A 21,604-nucleotide genomic window follows, 5' to 3' on the forward strand; every position below is an offset into this window, starting at 1 on the left:
TAGTTAGACAGAAATGTCAGTGACACGTAACCAAAGGTTACCTCAAAATATTTTCAGATTCTCTTGAGTTTTTGAAAGATTTTCTGAATTATTTTGTTTACCATCTAGGTAAATAAATGCCACAAGAGTCTATTGCAGTAAATGCTCTTTAAAAAGTATGTGTCAGGGACATAAAAATAGCTGAAAATATACAAAAGAAGGGCTGGGTTTGGTTTTTTTTCCCTGAGGATTGTAATTTCAAAACATAACAAGTTCTTTATTACTTTTCATATATGCAACAATTATAGTTTATATAGGATTAAAACTCTGTAGGACACTATATCCTCAGTGGCGTTTCCCATCACCAGAGAGGACACAGTTAGAAGACTCATAAAAGCCCTACTCTTATGTGGTCCTCTGTGTCCTTTAAAGGCTACAAAAATGTAAAGCCTTTATTTTACAAAATTACCCAGGTAATTTTGTATTGTATTTTTTTTTAAACATTTTTTGTATATACTTGAGATCTGAGAACCACCTCAAAAGAAAGGATAAATTATTTAAAAACATTAAATATATTCACAAGCACTATGTGCTTACTTTGAAAGACCTCAGGAAAAGTGTGTCCTTAAAAACAAAATTATCTAAGTACTTTCCAACACATATTAATTCAAAATTCTAAATACTTATTTCAGAAATCACAAACTTTTCCTTCTTATTCCAGTAGCTTTTGTTCTTATTGAGTATACTGAATGTATCACAATGTTATTTTGAGAATGAAGATAAAAATCCCAGCATTTTAACCGGAAATATGTCATTAGAAGATTATGTAAGACACTTTAGATAAGTGTGATACTTTAATTGAAGGAGAACACTAGGCATTGTAGTAAAGAGAAAATTTAAGTATTTATATGAGTTTTCCTCTGAAGTATTTAGCCTTTTCCTTTATGCAGCAGCCTCCAGATAAAGACTGCATTTTGGAAGCAAAATCCTCATGTTGTTGAAAAGGAAAAATTCTTCCTCTGATCAGTGAAACGGCACTTACGGTTTTCCTTTTCAGTCTTTAGGCAAGACTCACACCTGTCTCTACAGGCAGTTGTTTTTTGGAACTGGTGTTCCCATTCGGTTGTCACTCATTTACTTACAGGTACAAACCCAACCTTCCATGTAAATCTCCAAGGTGAGTTTGACAGGAGCATAAGGGCAAGGCAATGCAATGCCTCCAGTCAGACCCCAACGGGGCAGACCCAGCTCTATGGCAGAGTCCTTCGGAGGACTTCGACTTTATTCACAGCTGCTTTGAAATTAAGCTGATACATTCATTGCTGGAGACCGGAAAAAAACAATGCCTCAGAGCTTGCAGTATCCAGTACTGATCTCAGTCACTCTCAAAGCAATCTTGGCTATGTTCAAGGGTTCACATAATCCTGGAGTGACAGTGTTGAAGTTCTTGTTATTTATGTAACTGAAGGGAAAGAAATGAGAGACAGAACGTGACAGCCTTCACAGTGTTTCACTGACAGGCAGACTACTATCTGATATTGTCTATGCACTGAGGGAAAAATGAACTTAAGACAAAAACTGGAATTCAAACAGCAGGGGAACAGCCCAGAACCCAGCTCATAAAGGAAGAACAATCGTTTTCTGACTACCAAAATCTGTGTTTTATTTAAGTGAACTAGAATCTCCAATCCACTGCCACAGTAAATCTTCTACCCTTCAATTACTATTTTACTTAAACTGAGTGAGCTGGCTTTTTGGTGACCCAGAAAATGTGTCTTTCTCCACAGGATGCAGTTCGGCTAACCATTATATATCTACCTGCTGCTGCACAAAAAATATACATTTTGCTAGCAACAGCAACAGTAACAATTTTTTTTTTTTTGTTTCTGCACATTGCATATCATCTTTGTAAAATGAATTCCCATAAATATGCTTAGTAGAGCTAAGGAGCTCTATAAGATGATTAAATGAAGCTAGAATATTATCACACCACATAATTTACACCTTAAAAAGTGTAAGCTCTTCACACCCAAAGTATGGAGTAGCCTTCACAGCTGTACAGTTTAAATAATGTGAAGGAATTTTGCATAGTTAGAATCAGAGTCCTAATGGAAGTGGATCAGGTGCATTAATCAGAATGGTATCTACTCAAAGTTCAAAAGTTATTTTTTCCTGTGAGAAATTCACTTTTCTCTTCAGGTTCATCAACCTGCCATCTTTGGCAATTTTGCCAAAATTGACTTTCACTAGAACCCCACTGGCATTTCTTTTACACTATAACTTAAGTCCACATTTCCTCTATATCTTGTCTTCTGTCTATTGCCCCCATTAAAAATTCTGATCACTTTCACCTTTACTGACATAATTTTAGAATTCTATGCAGCTTTTTTAGCCCTGCACAGAGATTTGTTGAAAGTATTTTTTTCTCCCAGGGTTATCCAAGCATAAAAAATATAATCTCACTATCTTCTGAGGCTTTAATGATTTTTATTTTTTTTTTTCTGTTCTGCATCATGTTACCATTGCATTGCACAAATGCATGATTTTTCACAAGGCCGCATAGTGATAGGACAAAAAGTAATGTCTTTAATCTGAAAGAAGGAAGGTTTAGATTTTATCATAGGAAGAAATCGTTTACTGTGAAGGTGGTAAAAGAGTGGAAAAGGTTACTCTGAGAAATTGTGGATGCCTCATGCCTGGAATTGTTCAACGTCAGGTTGGATGGGGTTTTGAGCAAACTGATCTAGTAAGTGGCATCCCTCATGCAGCTAGAACTAGAGGCTCTTTAAAGTCCTTTCCAGCCAAAAATCACTCAATTCTGAATCAATGCTAGTTCTCTGACTATAGTGTTGCTACGGGTCCTGTTGATACTTCAAACACTACAGATTTCTTGAAATTTTTTGATTAAAGTTAGAAATGCCCACAGTTCTGTTTTTATCAAAAGCAGCTTTGCTTCACAAGGAGTCAATTGTCCAGTTATGAAGAGCTACTTTCCTTTAAAAGGTGGTTCATGAAAAAGTGGGAAATTATGACACTGTAGATAGCACAAAGTATCTAGACAAATAAATCTGCATGTGATCAACTGTGATATTCTGAGATGCAATGAGGAAACTCCATCATAAAAAAATAAACCCTTCCTAAAAAGAAGAGTGGTTTTCAAACTAAAAGGGGTAAAGGAAGCAAAAGAAAAATCAGGCAGTGCATAAGATAAGCGCAGTTTTAGAAGTGTTGACCATACCAGTAACTGCAGTGGCTCAGTATATCAGTACTACCCAGGAAGTCTGGTTGTAACAGAATTGAGTCATCTGACTTGTTTTAAATTATGATTTTGAAAGAAAACATTACATTCAATTGCCATAATTAATAAAAAATATAGCACCAAATATTTGTAAGTATGCTGTGAGCTGTTAGGAGACACGCAGGCATGAGATGTTAGTATAATTTTAGGATGTATGTCTTTAATTTCCTTCACTATATACCATTTTAGGTCTACTGGATTTTTTGCATGAAAATAAATTGCTTTGGTGTATTTAGTTTAAGTCTGATTTTGGTTTTGGTGGGGTTTTATTTGTTTTGGGGGTTTGTTTGTTTTGTTTGTGTGTGGGGTTTGGTTTTTTTTTTGTTTAGGTTGGGTTTTTTTACTTTTTATATAATTTAGACAGCTGTTAGCTTTCTATGGATGTTGTAAATGCTGATTTTTAAAGCAGGGACAATATAGCTGTCACTTCTTTTTCCTCTTTCTTCATAACATTTGTTAAATTATTACTGATTTGATAGCACAGGGGAGGCAATCCTAATATTTAGTGACTGAAATTAATAGATGTATTTTTCGTTACTGGATACCAAGTGAAGGATATTACTGCATGAAACAAGCTTCTCCTGACTTTTGATATCTGATATCTTTTTTTAGGTAGAGCAAAATTAAAAAATATGTCATAGTAACAAAAAAATCATAAACACCTTCACACTGAAAATGTTCAAATGAATAAATGTAGCAACTTCTATAAAGTCTTTCATCAAAAGTATTCTAAAATATTTCCTCCATGAACTTCAACATAGAGTCAGGAGAATTTCCAAAACAAGTCTAAGGGTAATCATAATTTCTTGTAAATTAATATAACTTCAGCAATAACATGATTTAGATTAGTTTAGGATATGACCTTTAATTTTTATGACAAATTTGACTTTAATGAAAAGGGCAAATTTTTATATATGCATGAATACTGAAGAAATAGCCTGCTTGGTCCCATAATGATGAGTCTTTGATTCTGAAAGGCATCATCGTTGCAATCACAGAATCACAGAAAAACTTCATTTGGAAGGGTCCTTAAAGATCATCCCATTCCAAAACCCCAGTGTTCAAAGGAAAACTAAAATAACAGAGTTCTTGGTTTACTACCTCTTCTCTATCCACCCCATCTTCCAGACAAACCTTTTTGTGCAACAGAGGCACTGATCTTCTAGGCTAACATGACATCAATGAATTGAAATGGTGACTGCTTTCTGTTTAATATAATGATGATTTTTAGAGTGAATACATTCAAATAAATGGCATGAGAGCTCTCCTTTCACTGGAATCCTTAAATTTAATCTGTTCTGATTTTGTGCCATTGTTTCCAAATTATTTTTTCCCATTAGAGCACCAAATTTTGTAGAGAAATGATTACAGAAAGATTTCAAATGTATACTCACATTTTTACATTTTCACAAGCAGAAACAGCTTTATGTGTGAAAAAAAAAATTGCACTGATTTCTTCTGCATACTTACTGAACTGGAGTTCAAATAATGGCTTGCAAGCAGTGTCAGTATGCTTCAGAGACAAAACAGGAACTCTACCTAAATAAACTAACAAATGCAAGAGTAGTCTTGACAAAACCTTGATGATCCTCTCTGAAATTTGAAGATACTCTTTTTCTGAGCCTTCTATAAAGAAAGGAAGATGATGCTTCTTTACCTCTAAATTTTCATTAAAACACTTATATTTTACGGAGATTATCTATTTTTTTATTATTCCAGATTCACTCCTCACTCTTCATGGTTTTAAGCATAAGAATGTGATGACATTGGAATTTTCTGTTCTAATATTTACAGGGACAACACTTCCAAAGGACAATTGCGTAAAATACAATTTTCTACATTTTGAATACCCTTAACTCCTTTTTCATGTTCCAGAGAGGTCAAGAACTGTGCTTTGTGGCCTCTCTCTTTAAATGCTTTCTCAAGACATGTCACATTATATAACAGATTTTTTTTTAATCACAGAATCATAGAGGGGCCTAGATTGGAAGGGACATTTAAGATTATCATGGGTATGGTTTTGTTTGGTTTGGTTTGGCTTTTGCCAGACAGGAAGTGAAGACCACTATTTGATCATGCAAGTTCTTCTTCCAAAGTCAGAATAGACCATCTGACTTGGTTCAGTTTTGGAGAGTTACATATATATTATCTTGCTAAAGTCTCCTTTTAGCTTTTACTTTAGCTCTGGTGTAGCCGTTGTATTGGCAGAAATAGTACACAAAGTTATTGCTTTTTTTCTGTTCAGATAACTTCTGATTAATGAAATGCAGCAACAGGATTTTTCTGTGCTGAGCTCTCATTTCAAAATTCCAAATATTGGGCTACAATGATAAAAATGTAAACGACAAAGATTTAAGGATGCACATTATGATTGTGAGCGAAGCATGAAGGAAAATCAGGAAGGACTGAATTAACTGTTTCAACCAAGATACACAATCTAAAATGGTATTTCTCTCTTAAGACAGAACATGGAAACATATTGACATTGATACTAAGAGGTGACAACAGATCTTCTAGCTTTTCTTAAGGTCTTTACCTTCTGCAAAACATAGGAAGTGTCTTCAGAATAGTTGAATAACAAAGCTTTGCTACATTTTCAGGAATAAAGAAAAAAATCTTTTTATTTGCGGATTGTAACTTTACTTTTTCCGTCAGATTGCTTCTCTAAGATTTTTGTTCAGCTTCGCTTGACTTGTCTAAAACAAAGAATACTAAGGTTAAGTTTTTAGTTTACAACCAGCAATTCTAGTACTCTGCAAATGTAGACATCACTTGATATTTGGAGAGACCAAGGAAGAAACTGGAACATCTTCACTAGATGAACCATATGTCACTCCAAAGAAAGTGGTTGTTTACTGTATTTAAACAGTTTTAAAGTCTGTTGATTATATTGGAATGTGGATGCCTAAAGTCCATCGTCTAAAGCATATTTCTGACTTTTATCTGGAAAATCAAGACTCAGTAAACTTAAGTACTCTCAAATAAATCCCAACACTTATTTAAAGTCCAAGTGTAACTTGGAGAATAACTCCCTGTACAAGTCAAAGTATGCAGGTGACTGCATACATAACAGCACAAGAATACACCTAAAGAAAACTGAAATGGTTTGTTTTAATTTATTCTAGCAATTTCAAGAATCATTTGGTCTTGCACCTCCAGTGTAAGCAAAGATGTCTCTAAGCGACTTTTTGGGTGTGGATTTTGAATTTAGAAGAAGCCTGAATTTCATGAAAGAAATGGTCAAAATGTAGTGAATATCAGCCCCCTTCTAACTGTATAATCTGACTGTCTGAAGTCACCTGTGTACTTTTGAAGGTACTAGACTGAATTATCAGAGATTATTTGAGCATGTGGATTAAAATAAATGTTTTAAACCCGAGGGAATGTACTCTCTTTTATTCACATAACAGCACACATGCCTTTTTTAGTAATTTCAGCACAACTATTCCAATTATTCTTTACAGTTGAAGAATAGCAACTTCTGGTCTCAAAAGCAAAGCATTATGATAGCCTTTGCTTATTTTCGGGCATGCAGATCTTGTAACACTGAGAACTATGAGAAACCTTAACTAATTTTATTACCTAATGCCTGGATAAGTACTTTTAATAACATAGATTTGTAGGTTAAAGAGCAGGAAAATAAATACAATCATCCAGAACTTTTTGTGTTCTGCTCTAGGAGTGTTCTAGAGCCATATATTTTCCTCAATATGTAGGCACTAATCCATCAAATTCAGGGCATTTACTGAAGAAATGTAGAAATTTAAGTATTAGAAATATGAGTCAATATAGAATATTTTGGAATAGATAGTAAATTATTTTTATACAAGTACTGCACTGATCCAAAATTTAGATACTTCTGGTAATATAAAAATAATCTATCGCACTGGTAAGCTGAAATTGAGGGTTGGAAGGAAAAATCAGTTCTTACAGTAGTGTTGGCCAACTAGGGAAAGAAACTAAGTTAATCTACCTGCAAAATCATACTATCAACACCACCTCTCATCTAGTTTTACTTAAAGCATCCCGGGCACAAAAATGGATAATATTTACACACATGAAAAATTTCAGTTTATCGAATACTCCTCTTTTGAAAAGAAATACATGTGTATTAACATGCATGTATGAAATAACCGTTTCTTTCCCCCTTCTTTTTTTCTGAAATGGTAAGAGTCATTACACCTATTTGTACATAATGCTTTACAACATTATGTATAATCTAGATCATTAAAGACAGAAACATCCTTGAGATGCCTAAAACCTACTCATGGAGGTTTCTAACATCAAATGGAAAGCATAGAGGAAACTTTCACAGCCTCATTTCATGGAAATTCACAGATGTTATGCACTGTGCATCCCCAATTCACCACAAGAATGTTAGGAAAACAAGTTGAATAGGCAGTAATGAATCTTTTCAGAGGGATGAAAACAAAAGACAGAATGAAAGACAATTTACTTCTAATAGTTCCTCAAACCTTTTTGAAAATAGAATTTCAAATTGCAACTCTGAACCTACCCTTTTGTTTAATTAAAAACATCTCATTACCCCATACAAGCTCATTATCATAAAGATGTATTAGTCTATTCTTACTGACAGTGACTTATTGCTAACTCCAAATTGACTATTGGTGTTTTGGTATTGAAAAGCCAATACCAAAAATTGCACATAAGTCATTAGAATCAATGGCACTTTCAGATTTGGTTACACATACAGTCAAATGAAAGCCACTAAGTCAGATGTGGTCATTATGCATAAAAAGACATAACATTAGTTTGGAAAAAAAAAATTAAATTCTCTTTGCCAAATACTTAAAAACATATTATTTTTTGTGACTTGTGTCTCACATAAGCTACAAAATATATAATGCAGAAAGAGTATCTTAGCTCTGCTTCTATGTCACCTAGAGATGCTTTGAAAATTCTACTGATTGTTTTCACTTTCAGTTCTTTTGCTGTAATTCATCCAAATACATCCTAATTCTGCAAGTGTTTAGGTACATTCTTAAATTTTCATTAAACGCAATGAAACATAATCATGGAAATTGTGATTAAACCCGTGTAAAATGATAGCTTTAGCCATCAGACTTCTGATTGCTAGTGTTTTTCCCACTTTTGCTGGCTTTGTAAAGTCAAGATAGAAAGAATTCAAGAAACCTGTGTACAACATGACATTTGGAGAATTGCACCAGAACCACTTTGAAATGCACCCAGTATTTTTTTTTTTTTTTTTTCACAAATCTGATTGTAAAATGTCTAACTATCTGCATGGAAAATCATTGTGTCTGGGCTCTTCCTAAAAACTGGAAATTTTCTGCCATTTCTAGTATTTAAAAGAGACTGGCCAGACATATTTTTTTTTTAATATCTTCCATCCTTAGAAGGAGCCCAGAAAGAAATGCTACTACTTTTCTTTCATAATCACCACCCACCATCTCACAGCAGGTTTCACTCAAGCAAAAGTTAAGTCACTTTTCTTTCCTCTCCCTTCTTAAAAAATACAATATATTAAAATGCCCAGCCTTGGGGATCAGCGCGTTAACCAAATACTGAAGAGTAGAACACTCAGTCCCTTGTTCCAGGTGCTGGGAAAGCTGCTGATTTTGTTTTTCAAAAAGCCCAATTTTCCACCTTGAACATACATGTACTCCTAGTGGCACTTCTGTTGAGAGGGGGTAATTCTTTTCCCCAGCAGAAATATGGAGTGGCTGTTGCATAGCTTGTTGTTGAATTCTTTACCATATATTAGAGGACATATTTTGAAAACTTTCTTTCACCATGTCTAAAATAGCAAAAATGGCCTTTTCAATGGCAAAAATACTAGAGAAGAAAGTTCTTTCCTAAAGACAATTAACATAACTTCAATCATATAATTCAGGGATGGGACAAGAAAAGTGTCAAAGCAAACAGTAATATTAAGCCTAGACCCTTAGCAAAAGCTGAGGAAGGTATTCAGGTTAATATTTTCTTGGTAACATAATTTTCCTGGTAGAAACAGCAACCTTCCACAGTAATTAATTAAAATAAAATCATGATAACAAAATAAGCCAGGTTCCCTGAGGTATTTGGAACTCTAGAATACTACATTTTCCAAATATAGAACATAATTACCTTTCAGATATCACTATTAAAAGCTATGTTTTAGAGCAGGAATAAGAATCTCTTATTTTAAAAACTACATAGCAATGAAAATTGCAAACATAGGACAGGGGTCTCAAGAATTACCTTCAGTCTTCCTTCTAATAAAGTCACAAATAAACACAGCATTCCCAATAAACACAGACTACAGAAAATACATAATAAATGCATTCACATTAATCTAGATTTTTTTCACTCCGATTGATGGAAATAGAGTTGAAATAACCCAGAAACTCAAAAATAACTTAGGTCTTGTCATGCTTTTCCTTTCTTCCTGAGAGTGAGGTTTGTTTGTTAATAAATACAAAGGAACAAATAGCATTTATTTTAGGTTGTAAGAGTATTCTAATACAATTCACTGCTAAAAGTGTAGATTAAACACTAAGCAAGGGTGTTTTCTTTAAAACTTAGAGGTACTATAAGATAATTCTAGACATTTAAAATTTTAACAGCAGAGAATTACAGTCAATTAAAATGGAACATTTACCTTGCAAACCAGGTTCCATAGACACGAGCAGGAAAGAAAAAGAGTTTTCTGCCAAGTTTTCCAGGTCCACTGCTCACTTACTAGGTAAAAAAAAAAAAAAGAAAAAGAATAAAATTTATTTAGTCATCAGTTGTACCGAGATTTTTGAAATGGTTATGTTCTCAATGAAAACGCCTTGAGACATTTTCAAATGATATTTAGCTCCTGTCCAAAAAGAAAAAGATTGTCAGAGCCATAAATGTGTCTGTTAAGGTAAACAGAGTTAGAGGCAATTGAAACCTCCTTATAATAACCTCAACGCCAAAAAATAGAGTACATTCTTTGGCACTCATGGGGAGCTGTGCTGCCTGCGGTAGGACAGAGAGACATTTACTGGAGGATCTGAAGGTGAAACTGACAAAGCATTAAATCCAAATGGAGACAAAGGAAAACGAAAGGCACTTCAACAGTAGGATTAAGTGTTTTTCTCTCATGGCGATAGAACTTGGCACCTCCACAGATTTTTTCATCCATGTCTCCAACTCTAGAAAGGATGGTTTCAGAATTTCTGCCATACTGAATTAAAATCTGAACTTTCCATTTATTTTAAATGGACAGATGAAGAAACACCTGTCTTACACTGTGAAGGCTGAGGAATTGAGAAAAGTTCTGAATCACGTATGTGTCAGGACCAGAAAATGCCTGAAAGAATAATGATACCAATGACTAATAAAGACTGTGCTATTTCAAAATTAATGTGAAAAATGCCATAAACACTTTTGATGAACATGTTTCACACAAGCTTTTCAAAAAAACCCAATCAAAATAATAAAATTATTCCTCTTCGTCCATATACAAATTACTACGCCAAGACCTTTCCCAATACCTGAAAAAGGTGACCCTACATGTCTACATAAAACATTTTATGATCTAATTGAGGTTATTTTGTAAATTGAAAAATATCATATAAAAATAAGACTATTATTTAAAATTATTTCTATTCCTAGGATATAATACAAATATACAGCAGTTACGGTAAAGATTAGATATCACAAGTAAAGGCAAACTTAATGATAAAATATATTTTATTTAACTCTCATTCAACCAGCTTGTTATGTGGTATACAAATATGTGAGCTAATTCAATGATTTTATATTTTACTTTGTGGTTTATAACTAACAAAGTAAATGGACTAATAGCTGAACTGCAGAGTACATCTGTAACATAAGGAATTTATGCAATTTATGCAATTTGCATTGCTGTCTTGAAAGACAGCAATGAACTGTCAGTATTCCAGGGTCTGGTACTGTCTCCACTAAACACAAATATTTCCCTAGAGAAGAAGCTGGGTTGCATGTTCATTAAAGCTGTAGTTTTGGCATGATATTTACGTCAATTCTCTAATATCTCCCTAGTATATATATAATTTTCAGACAAAATGGAAATTTTTTTTAAACTCACAGTAATACTTTTTCAGGTTTTCTCTTCCTAGAGAGGTATAACTATTTATCGATTTTACATTTTTTTATATTTGAATTCTTCTCAGAATTAACACACAATCTAAAGGAATCAGAAGGGAAAAAAAACCAAAAAACCTAAATAATTTAAACAATCCTAAACACAGAAAAACAACAACAAAAACAAAAACAACAAAAAGAAAAACAAAACAAAAAAAAACCCAAAAAAATCAACAAAAAAAACCCACAGAAACTCCACAAATAAAAAAATTAATCATGTATCTAAATTTTTTAAAATTTTGTTTATGCTGAAGCCAAAGGGAAATATTTTAAATATTATAGTTGTTTGCCTTCACCTTTGGTTGGACACACAATAAAACGAAAACAAAGGTCAGCATGAGCTTTTGGAGGCTGAGAGAATTAAACTCTGAAACCTCTTTTATATTCAAACTAACCTTCAAAGGATATTTAGATATCATATCTAAACAGGAAGAAACAAATGCTCAGAAAGTTTCACCTGAATATGAGGAAGAACTTCTTTCCTGTGTGTCCGACCGAACACTGGAACAGATGGTCCAGAGAGGGCGCAGAGTCTCTCTCACTGGAGATATTAAAAAACTATCTAGATGAAATCCTGTGCCATGTGCTTTGGGATGACCCTGCTTGAGCAGGGACATTGGGCCAGATGACCCACTGGACCAGATGGTGCTTCCACCTGGAACCATTCCAGATTCTGTGATTTCTCTCCTCACCAAAATGTAGCACCAAAATGAAGTATCAACATCATTAGAGGAGGCCAAGGGTCAAACTGTTGATAACCAAAATGTTCATAACATCTCCATCTCATTACTTAATTATTTCTGAGTGTAAAACTCAAGTGAGAGTGTAAAACTCAAGGAGAGGACTAGAGGGTTGTTGTTATTAAGACCCCCGTGGGAATTCAACAAGAAGCTAGCAAAGAAGATAAATTTTTCTGCAGCAAGAAATAGTTCCTTCAGAGATAAGTGATTGCCTAATAGGTGAGACACAGAGTAGCTAATCAGTTTTCCCAGCTGCAAAATAACACTAGTATCTCACCTTAAAACAAGCTGCTCTTGGCCCCAAGCTGCTCTTTAGGTGGTACAGAGCAGATGTTGGGGAAACACACAAGCTTAATAACCAGCTGTGGAAATAAAAGAAGATAGTCAGTGCCAGTGCATGTACACACGGGGCAAAAAGGCAATAATATTGGAAAAAAAAGCATTGTGTTCCCCTCAGATATAAGATCTGGGACTCCTAGAGAGCTGGTTTATGAGAGCATCAGCTTAGTTGTCAAGAAAAATCTTAAAGATAAGTATTATGTGAATGGAAGAGATAAAAAATAGAAAACACTTATAGACAAATAAGAAGGAGGAGATGCTACAATTTTCTACACAATCTTTAGCAGTGCTAAAAATCCAGATGGTGTTTTATAATACCTATCAGAATGAAAATCCAAAATGAACTAAATTATACTTTCATTCATAGTCTGTGCATGGAAAACAGCATTTTGCCTCAGATGCTGATTATCCTAGATTTTTGAAGGAAAAATTATCTGCAAGAGTTCCCCTCCAATAACTCTGGAATATTTTACCTAATTTTGTCTATTGCAACAGCGCATGCGTAGCCTTAATTAAGATGCTGCTTTATGGAAGAGAAAACTGTCACTAAAATCACAGTGAGAATGTAACAATACCAAAATCAGCAGTTACCAAAACGAGAAGTCAGTAAACCATACTACACAGAGACAGCCTGCAAACATTAAAGTTTTCATTGGGTTTTTTTGAGCTGCATGCCAAACATGTGAAATGTACAAAGACAGTCTTGTCCTAAGATCAGACAATAAATATGAGCATCATGAAAATGAGTCATGTGATCTACCTTGACCTACATTGAAAAAATTAAATGCCACAGAGCTAAATGTCGAAATACAACCAAGAAATGACTGCTTAAACTTCAGAAAAAGAAATGTGTCAGATTTACAGAAAGATGACCTACTACAGAAGAAAGAAAACTCTCCAGATCTGTATCTTGAAAAGATAATGAACTAAGTTTATACATAAATAAAAGCATGAAAAAATAATTTTTTATACAATAGAATTTTGTAAAGGTACTGACCATATTTTTCTTTAGATTAAATCACAGTTCAGGATTTTTTACAGAATTCCAAAGAGCTGTTACCCAACATACACTGAGGAGAGGAATAGCTTGTTTTTGAATCTGTCATAGTTCAAAACATTACCTTATAAAGTATGTTTCTTTTCAAGCCTTAATGATTTGAAGATAAAAAATTTTCTCATAAACTTAAGCCAGGAATGGATTTTTGTTCAGTTTGGGTTTTTTTCTTTCTTTCCTTTTTTTGGGGGGGTTTTTGGCTTGGTTTGGTTTGGCGTTTTCTGTTGTTTTTTGGGGTTTTTTTAAATTTTTAATTCAATACATTTTTACATTTCTTGCAGTACATAAGTATTAAGCTCAGAGAGTGTTTTCTTCGAAACCTTAACAAACTTGCTAACAAAAAAGTAAACCGTGGGACAAAGATATCACATTTTCTCTGAAAGAAAATCTCTGAGACATGGTATTGAAAAAATTAATTAAAAATATCTTCTGCACACTGAGGCCTTCAAACAAGACCTTTGAGAATCAGCATTAGGAATGAGTAGCTAAACTCTTCCAAACATTGCTGCTTTCAGTACAGATAGTAAGTTGCGCCAGACCACTTTAACCTGCAGGCTCCTGTTTATTTTCCTGTCTCCATTCCATGCTCCCCAGATGAAAGAAGTTGCAGGGAGACACAGAAGAAGTGTAGCTTTGTGAGGGCAGACATTTCACTGAAATATCCACAGCCTCCTATTTGGAGTCAAAGACATACTATTCTCTGTAGATATGAACTTTAGCATCCTAAACAAGAAAATACTGGTAATAGCAAAATCAGCTCTTAAAGCTGACACAGATAGAAATATTGAGTTTAAACTGCAGAAAAATAGATCAAATTTCAATGGAAAACCCCTAAGGATGCTTTAGCACTGAAATAAAGTGTCTATGGGAGCTGTGGAACCTCCAATATTTCTGTCATTGTGAAGCAAATGTGAATACCTACCAGAAATCACACATATACAGCCAGAAAGCATCACTGGGAGAGGGCAGTGGGTAATATGCTCTTGAAAACCCATCGTCTTCAACGTTATTTTCAATAATTTCTAAAATTTAAACAATACAAACTGGATATACTTTTTTGGTTCATATTTAGTCATCTGACTTAAAATATACATCCCTCATCACTTTATTTCAGGTATCAGAAGTGATCAAAAGTGAACAAAGGCAATATTTTTAGGTTCAACATCAAGATAAAACTGAAAAAAGGTCAAAGCTTCACTTTTTAAATATCCTCAAGATTTATATAATCATCAGTAACTACAGTTCCTCTTTTAATGATTATGAATGAGATTTTTGAAAACAAATCAATTTTAGATCTTTGAAGCAAAAATATCTCATTTCCTTTCCAAAAAGCCCATATAAATTTATTGATGCTTTTGTTCAAAATCAAAATATTGAAGCATTGTGAAATAAAACTACTAAATACTGTCATTATCTTAATTTTTCATCATCATATAACCTTCAGTTACAAATGAAATCTTACTAAGTCTAATGTTTAATTGTCATTACCGACAAAAGTGATGTAAAGAAGTTTGTTGTCTCTGTAGTCATTACTTCCAAACATTTATTTTCTATAATTTTGAAAATTTGATAACTTTCCAGTGAAAGTCACAATGTTTGGTCACTATTGAACTGTTGCAAACAAAATTCAAAACTATCAAGAACACAAAAAACCTTCTCTATATGACAAACTTCACAGTGTCACCTGAAAAAATCATAATTGTTTGATTCTCGCCTTTCAGTGTTTGTTCTCTTTACCATCAAGAGCATTCCTTTGTAAATACAATAAAAGTGTTAGTTTGATTCCTCTCCCTACCTCTAGAGATTTCCTCAGGTTTACAGCCACCTGTCAAAATTAATTTACATGTATCTTGAAAACCAGAAGGCAGTTTTGTTACTATCTAATCAATATATATGCACCATCTTTAGGTTTTTATTTTTATCTGTGCTATTCCAAACATAAAGGTAACTAATATAGATATATGCCTCCTACTCAAATCTCTCACCAACCCATCCCACTTCTTTGCATGGTGGATGAAACACTTAGTGTGTTACTCATTGACAAAATTACAGCTATTAAGAATTCCCTAAGGACAGAGAGATATTCTGCATATTTCTTGCAATGAAATGTCATCAGCTGCCTTCCAATAATCTGTAACACCAACACTTGTCAGGTATGTTCTCTTACAGCTTTGAATACCTCATGATGGACCATTATTCTGTAAACCACTCCTATAAATTTGTTTAATTTTGGAGACATTTAGGAGTAACTAGTTAAAATAGTGGGAATTATTACATCAGTCTCTTAGGAGAAATCATCTCTTTTTACCATGGATAGTGGAAAACACACACAGTCTTATATGAACCAAAGACTTGATAGTCTACAAATATTCTATGTAACTACATTACATAACAATTCAAAACTGGCAGAGTTAAAGACAAAGTTTAAACATGTCACACTGAACAGGACAAAGACAACATGAATAACTAAAAGGCTCAGTACTCACACCATCAATCACCATTTTTAACTGTATGTTTCAGTCATGCAGAGTTTCACACACTTTTATTGTGTTGCATGATAGCTAATTCAAAGAACTTGCTCTTTGGTAGAAAAGAAAAATAAGTTAATGAATTTATATGATACATACTAAACTGTTGCCACAGCCTGTTTTATGTTATTTCTTTTGTAGTTCAGCAAATAGGACTTGTCACAACATAAAATGAACTAATAAGCTCTTTATTCAAGTGTTTCCCTTTTCAACCAGAGAATTGTTGAGATACAGAGACATGAGGAATTAAAAAAATAGTTATTAGAAAAAGTTTAATTTGCATAAGTCCAACAGCACTCTTGTATTTTCTATGTGACTGTAATCTCTGTTTTTCATGTACCTCCTACCCTTCTATCTTTTCTGCCTCTATTATTTATAAAAGAAAAATTGCTTCCCATGATATAATGCTTATTTCTTGCAGAACAATGAGTTTTTAGGGTTTTTTTCCAGTAAAAAACAAGGACAATTTACTGCAAGAACTTAGGGAGAAGTTAATTAAGAAAAGGAAGTAGTTTAATTTCAATGCCACTTAAAATACACAGTTACAATAAGTAACATGAGACAAAAAATCCTGGTGTTAAAGCTCTGCTTGTTGGCTTTGGTGAGTAAGCAGGTTTCATCTTTTGTTTGTTACTCAGAGTTGCACTGCATCGTTTCTACAGCTGAAAAAGATAAGAAATATGCTATTTGTTTCAGCTGTGGATACACAGGGCAATTTCAGTGCCAGTGACATGGCTTGACTAAGAGCTGCTAAAATACATGGGGATTACCAAAGGGAGAGAACCAGTGAAGGAATTGCTTTGCTTACAGCTTCTCTGCCTTACTCTGAAACAAAATCAAATTGCCTCTTTGATTGTCTTTCTCTTCCACACCCAGATTTATCCTTAATCACAGTCATAAACAGAAACAAGTGCCTGAATTAAAAACGTTATGTCTATAAATCTTCAGCATGCATACATAAGAGTTATTATGTTTTACAGCTGTAATCTACCTGTAATGTAATAGATACCTTTTTGCAATATAAAAGAGAATATGGAATTGTCACTATAACTAAATCAACTTTATATGAATGTTCTTACACTAAGCCAAGTGTTGCTTGACCTTGCACTTGTAGGTTGATGGGTGATTCAAGTGCAGACCTGGTTCATTTCAGAGGACTATGTTTGTAAGATAGATGACATTCATCTTCAGACTGGGGAGCTGAGCTCTTGCACTTAAGGTTTGCAATAGTTTTAGCAGAATTGCAATCTGGAAAAAGGAACCGACACTTTTATGATTTTCTTACCCTTTGGCAACACTATGTTCAGAGTAAGAGCTCTAGCAATAAATATTTTGTAATATAGTAAGAACTTGGAGAAAGTATCGAAGCAAATCAAAACACTCTAAACTCCAGATGCTTCATTTCATGAGTTCACCCCAAAGCAAACAGATTACCATCTGGGCATATAAAAGAGAAAAATAAAATATGCACTTAAAGCAGCCTGTGTTTGAAAGTACAGTGTGTATAGTATGATCTAACACACTGAGTTAGAAAAGTGTTTCACCTAAATAGTATTTGAGATACTACTGAAGTGTTGAGCTAATATTTAACATGAACTGCAATATGCGTCAATTTAGCAGATAAATACTCCAATAAAATAAAATAAAATAAAATAAAATGACCCAACACCCTTGATAATACTGGTGATTTATTTTTCCAATTAATTTCAAATATACAGAAAACATATTGAGGTTACTTGAAGCATATTACTTCAAAGAAAGGACTGTAACTGCCCAAGCAAATTGAACTAACCCCAAGTGGCTTTCACAAACACTCTTATTATCCTCATACAGGTTTAAAGCTCACAGAATAAATACTTACAAAGCAGATCATAAAATCTTCCCTCATTACTTCTACATATATCCACATCACACTTCTTGACAAACTAAAGGATTTTCATAAGGTTTATAATGTGTATTATGAATTTTTTTCATACAATAAAGACCACGTAGAAGACCTTTTACTTCATAGCAGCCAATATTCTGAAAGATAAGTAATAATGTAAACTGAAGCCTTACTTTTTTACCATGGACAGGCTTATTTTCTGAAAAACAGGGCAAAGTCAGCAGCAAATACTGTCTGAGTAGTGAAGTCTGGGAAACAGGATAGATATTTTTATTCCTGTACTAAAAAACTCCCAGCTGTCAGTTTGGATGCAGATGTTCTCCACAGTCTTGCCAGATAAAGGAGACACGGGAATCCTGACAAATGGATGAAAAGGCTTCAGGATGAGACAATGTGTTTACTGATTGTTACTGCAGATACACTGACTTTGAGTTAATTCCGCTAGAATATCTACCAGTTACCAGTGTTACAAGTGGTGTATTAGATGTTTTAAATGTATTTACCATTTTGGAAATGTAGAGATCTTAATGAAATCAGACCTCTGTGTTTATAAGTTTATATAGTTCCTGCAAATTCCCTGGTGTTTATGGTGTGAACACCTCTTGTAGAATGCTGACACAGGTTCAGAGCAATTTTGGCCACCTCTGCAGTGCCTACCTTTTGGAGTGACTTCCTTTTGTTTATGACTATTATTTTAGTATAAACCAGCGTGAAGATGGATCTAATTCTGCTGGACTCAGCTACTAAAATGAAATGCTGGTGTTTCTATTCCATACTAATCTGAGACCCCCTCTACTGTTTTTAAATATTTACAGAATTTGTATTAGCGGTTATTCACTTGAGAACTTTCTCACCCTTATTTTCAAGTTCTCAATAATTATAGTCTTTGTTATAACTGCTCAAAGCCTCTTTGAACTTACAGGTTAAACAGATTCAAACAGACCTGGAAAAGACCACAAGTTTTCAAGCCTTGTGGAACCAGGATCTGCACACCCAATCCACAACTATCTTCCCTGACCTTGTGATGACATTGCCAGGTGTAGAGAGAGGTTTGTGTGTTACAGACTTTGTGATACAGTGGAAATATTGAGATGATTGTTACAGTATGAAGTTTAAGGAGCTGCAACTCCTTATAGCTAAAATGTCTCTTTTTTCCAACTTAAGGGAGACAAAAAAAATGCCCAGGATGAGTATGACTTGCGGAAAAAGTGATAGTAAGCAATAACAGTCTTATCCAAATTTGGATAAGTGGACTTAAGTGGAACTGAATTAACTCTGCTATAACTTATAGTAGAACTGAAAAAAATATTTTTAAACCTCAAATGGCCTTTCTCAATAAATAAATAAATCAATAAATAAAGTCTATTAGGAAATTTGATGGCTCCTGTTTGAAGAAAAATATAGAACTTAAAAAAAACAAAAAACAAAACAAACAAACAAAACCAAACTATGTTTACATTAAGAACATCAATATCAGCTTCCAGTGCTAAATTAATATTAATTCCTTTTTCTTTAAAAACTGTACTATGTTCTTTTTGTTATATTGATCTTGTTTCCCTTCTATTTCAGATGGCAAAATAATTGGCTGTCCTCATTTAGGTACTAAAAGCTATTTGCTTCCTACATTTATCTAAAGGCAAGTGTAATCCAAAGAATAATCTGTTCACTTCTGGAATGCTATAATTTGCATCTCTTATGAGCCATCACCCCCATGCAGGGAAATAAAAATTAACCTCTAGGTAAGTCAAAAGAAAAGTTAATTTTAACTCAGTGAATTAAAGCCTTTTGATTCCAATTACAATGAATAAATATTCAATTTAAATTTTATCATAGAAAGCTAAGAATAATGATGAAATGAATTGATATATTTTAATTTTTTCAAGAAAGAGTTATTTTGATTTGACAAAAATTACTCCTTACCTAAAAATTTCCAACCAAGTAATTTGAGAAAGATTTATCTTCACAGCAGAAATGCACACTTTACATTACATAACTTCAGGGACTGGAATTTTTAAGGAATATTTTAGCTGTGACTATATTTATTTGAAAAATATGTGAAAACCACTATTCAAATTTTCAAATTAAAAAAAGGAACAAAAATATTAAGTTTAATAAAATTAAGAACTATTCCTCCTTAAGCGATATGATTTGTATGTTAAAACTTTTTTCCCACCATTTGCTAAATTTTCTCCAAATCATGTGAATATTTTCTTCCATTTACCTGCACCTTTAGTACATTTTTTATTTTCTGGAATGAATTCAGCAGTCTAAAATAAGAGTTTCCAACACTAGGCACAGAATAAGGCATCTTAATATAAGATGTAGTAGATGGTATTCCCCATTAATGTTGTCTTTTAACTTAGCCATTTGGTTTCCCTATAAAAGTAGATGGACCCGATTATCTTTAATAACATTCCTGCCTCAGAAAGCTTACAACTGGAAGCAGGAATGGGTATATAAACCAATTTTTCATTTAAGAGCATCTAGATGTTGTGGGTGTCTAAGGGCTGACTGAACAGGGGAGAAAGAAACACTGTGTAAGGAAGAATTTAATGGCTGCAGTCAGGACAAGGAAAATTAGTGATTTCCTTAAAAAATATTAAGCTTATTGGTTTCATTGTTGTAACAAGATATGCAGTTGTATCCCTGGAAGAGATAACGTATGACAGCTATTTCAAGAAACTTTGCAAAGCTACTTTCTGCACCCTTTGTTTGAGAGTCAATAGGGTTTTTGGATACTTGGAACATCTGGGGAATAGACTAGTAGTCTCTACATCTTCCATTTCTCACTACTTAAGGACAACATTTAGTGTCCATGATCAACTTGAATCACAACAAAAATTTTAAGTAAAGAATTGCTAAATGGCATTCCTCGATGCAAGTATGTTAGTTGGCTTAGTACTTTTCTATAAAACCATCAGTTTTGTTGCCTAGCCTTCTATAAAAAAATGAGTACAAGAGATTTTAACAATACATTTATGTTTTTGAGACTGAAAACCAATAAATAACTAATTTATTAATAATAATTTACTAATATTATTTATGTATAAGTTTCTTGTCAGGCGTGGAGTGAAAATGAAGGATGGTATATCTATGTGATGTGTATGGTATAGTCTTTATACCTGAACAGTGTCAAACCCAGAAGGCGTAAAACCATCACAGAGAAGAAGCTAAGCCGTCTGCTCAACATTTGCATATGTAAAAATAAGTGGCTTTTTATGCTGCTGCTGTATTTTCTATCCCTATGTCTGAAAAGCTAATAATACTTCCAGTATGTTTCAGACATCTGTGTTAAAAGCAAAGTAATAATTAAATTTACAAAATAACATATTTTGTAAATTAAATTTACAAAATAACTTATTTTCCTGTGATTAATAAAAATAGTTACATCAACATGTAATGATTTAGGCAAAATATGGCCATTCTTTTATTTTATATATTCTTTTACTTGTTAGCAAGGCTAAAAAATTATGATTGACTTCCCCACATTTTATAGAAGAATCAGAAATTAACTGAAACTCAGTGACAGACAATTGACAGTCAAGACTATCTTTCTGTCCTAAAAAAACCTAAAAAACAGTGCTGTTGCTGGTTCATATCAACTACGATAAGAAGTAGAACACTTAGGTAAGAAATTATTAACTTTTCATAGTTATATTTTTC

The 21,604-nt window shown here is 33.5% G+C and overlaps 1 protein-coding gene and 1 long non-coding RNA gene across 7 annotated transcripts in view; one reads left to right on the forward strand and one right to left on the reverse strand.

Moving 5' to 3' along the window:
- Nucleotides 1–21,604, reverse strand: part of LINGO2 (leucine rich repeat and Ig domain containing 2) — a 478,753-nt gene that overhangs the window by 303,851 nt on the left and 153,298 nt on the right. For all 6 annotated transcript variants that reach the window (XR_010354120.1, XM_064405415.1, XM_064405413.1 and 3 more), the window contains exon 2: nucleotides 9,900–9,979. The gene's annotated coding sequence lies outside the window, so the exon portion shown is untranslated. The remainder of the gene's footprint in view (nucleotides 1–9,899; nucleotides 9,980–21,604) is intronic.
- Nucleotides 1–21,604, forward strand: part of LOC135291322 (uncharacterized) — a 44,568-nt gene that overhangs the window by 6,718 nt on the left and 16,246 nt on the right. The window lies entirely within an intron of this gene.

The sequence above is a fragment of the Passer domesticus genome, chromosome Z (genome assembly GCF_036417665.1).
Source record: "Passer domesticus isolate bPasDom1 chromosome Z, bPasDom1.hap1, whole genome shotgun sequence".
In the NCBI taxonomy this organism is placed as follows: Eukaryota; Metazoa; Chordata; class Aves; order Passeriformes; family Passeridae; genus Passer; species Passer domesticus.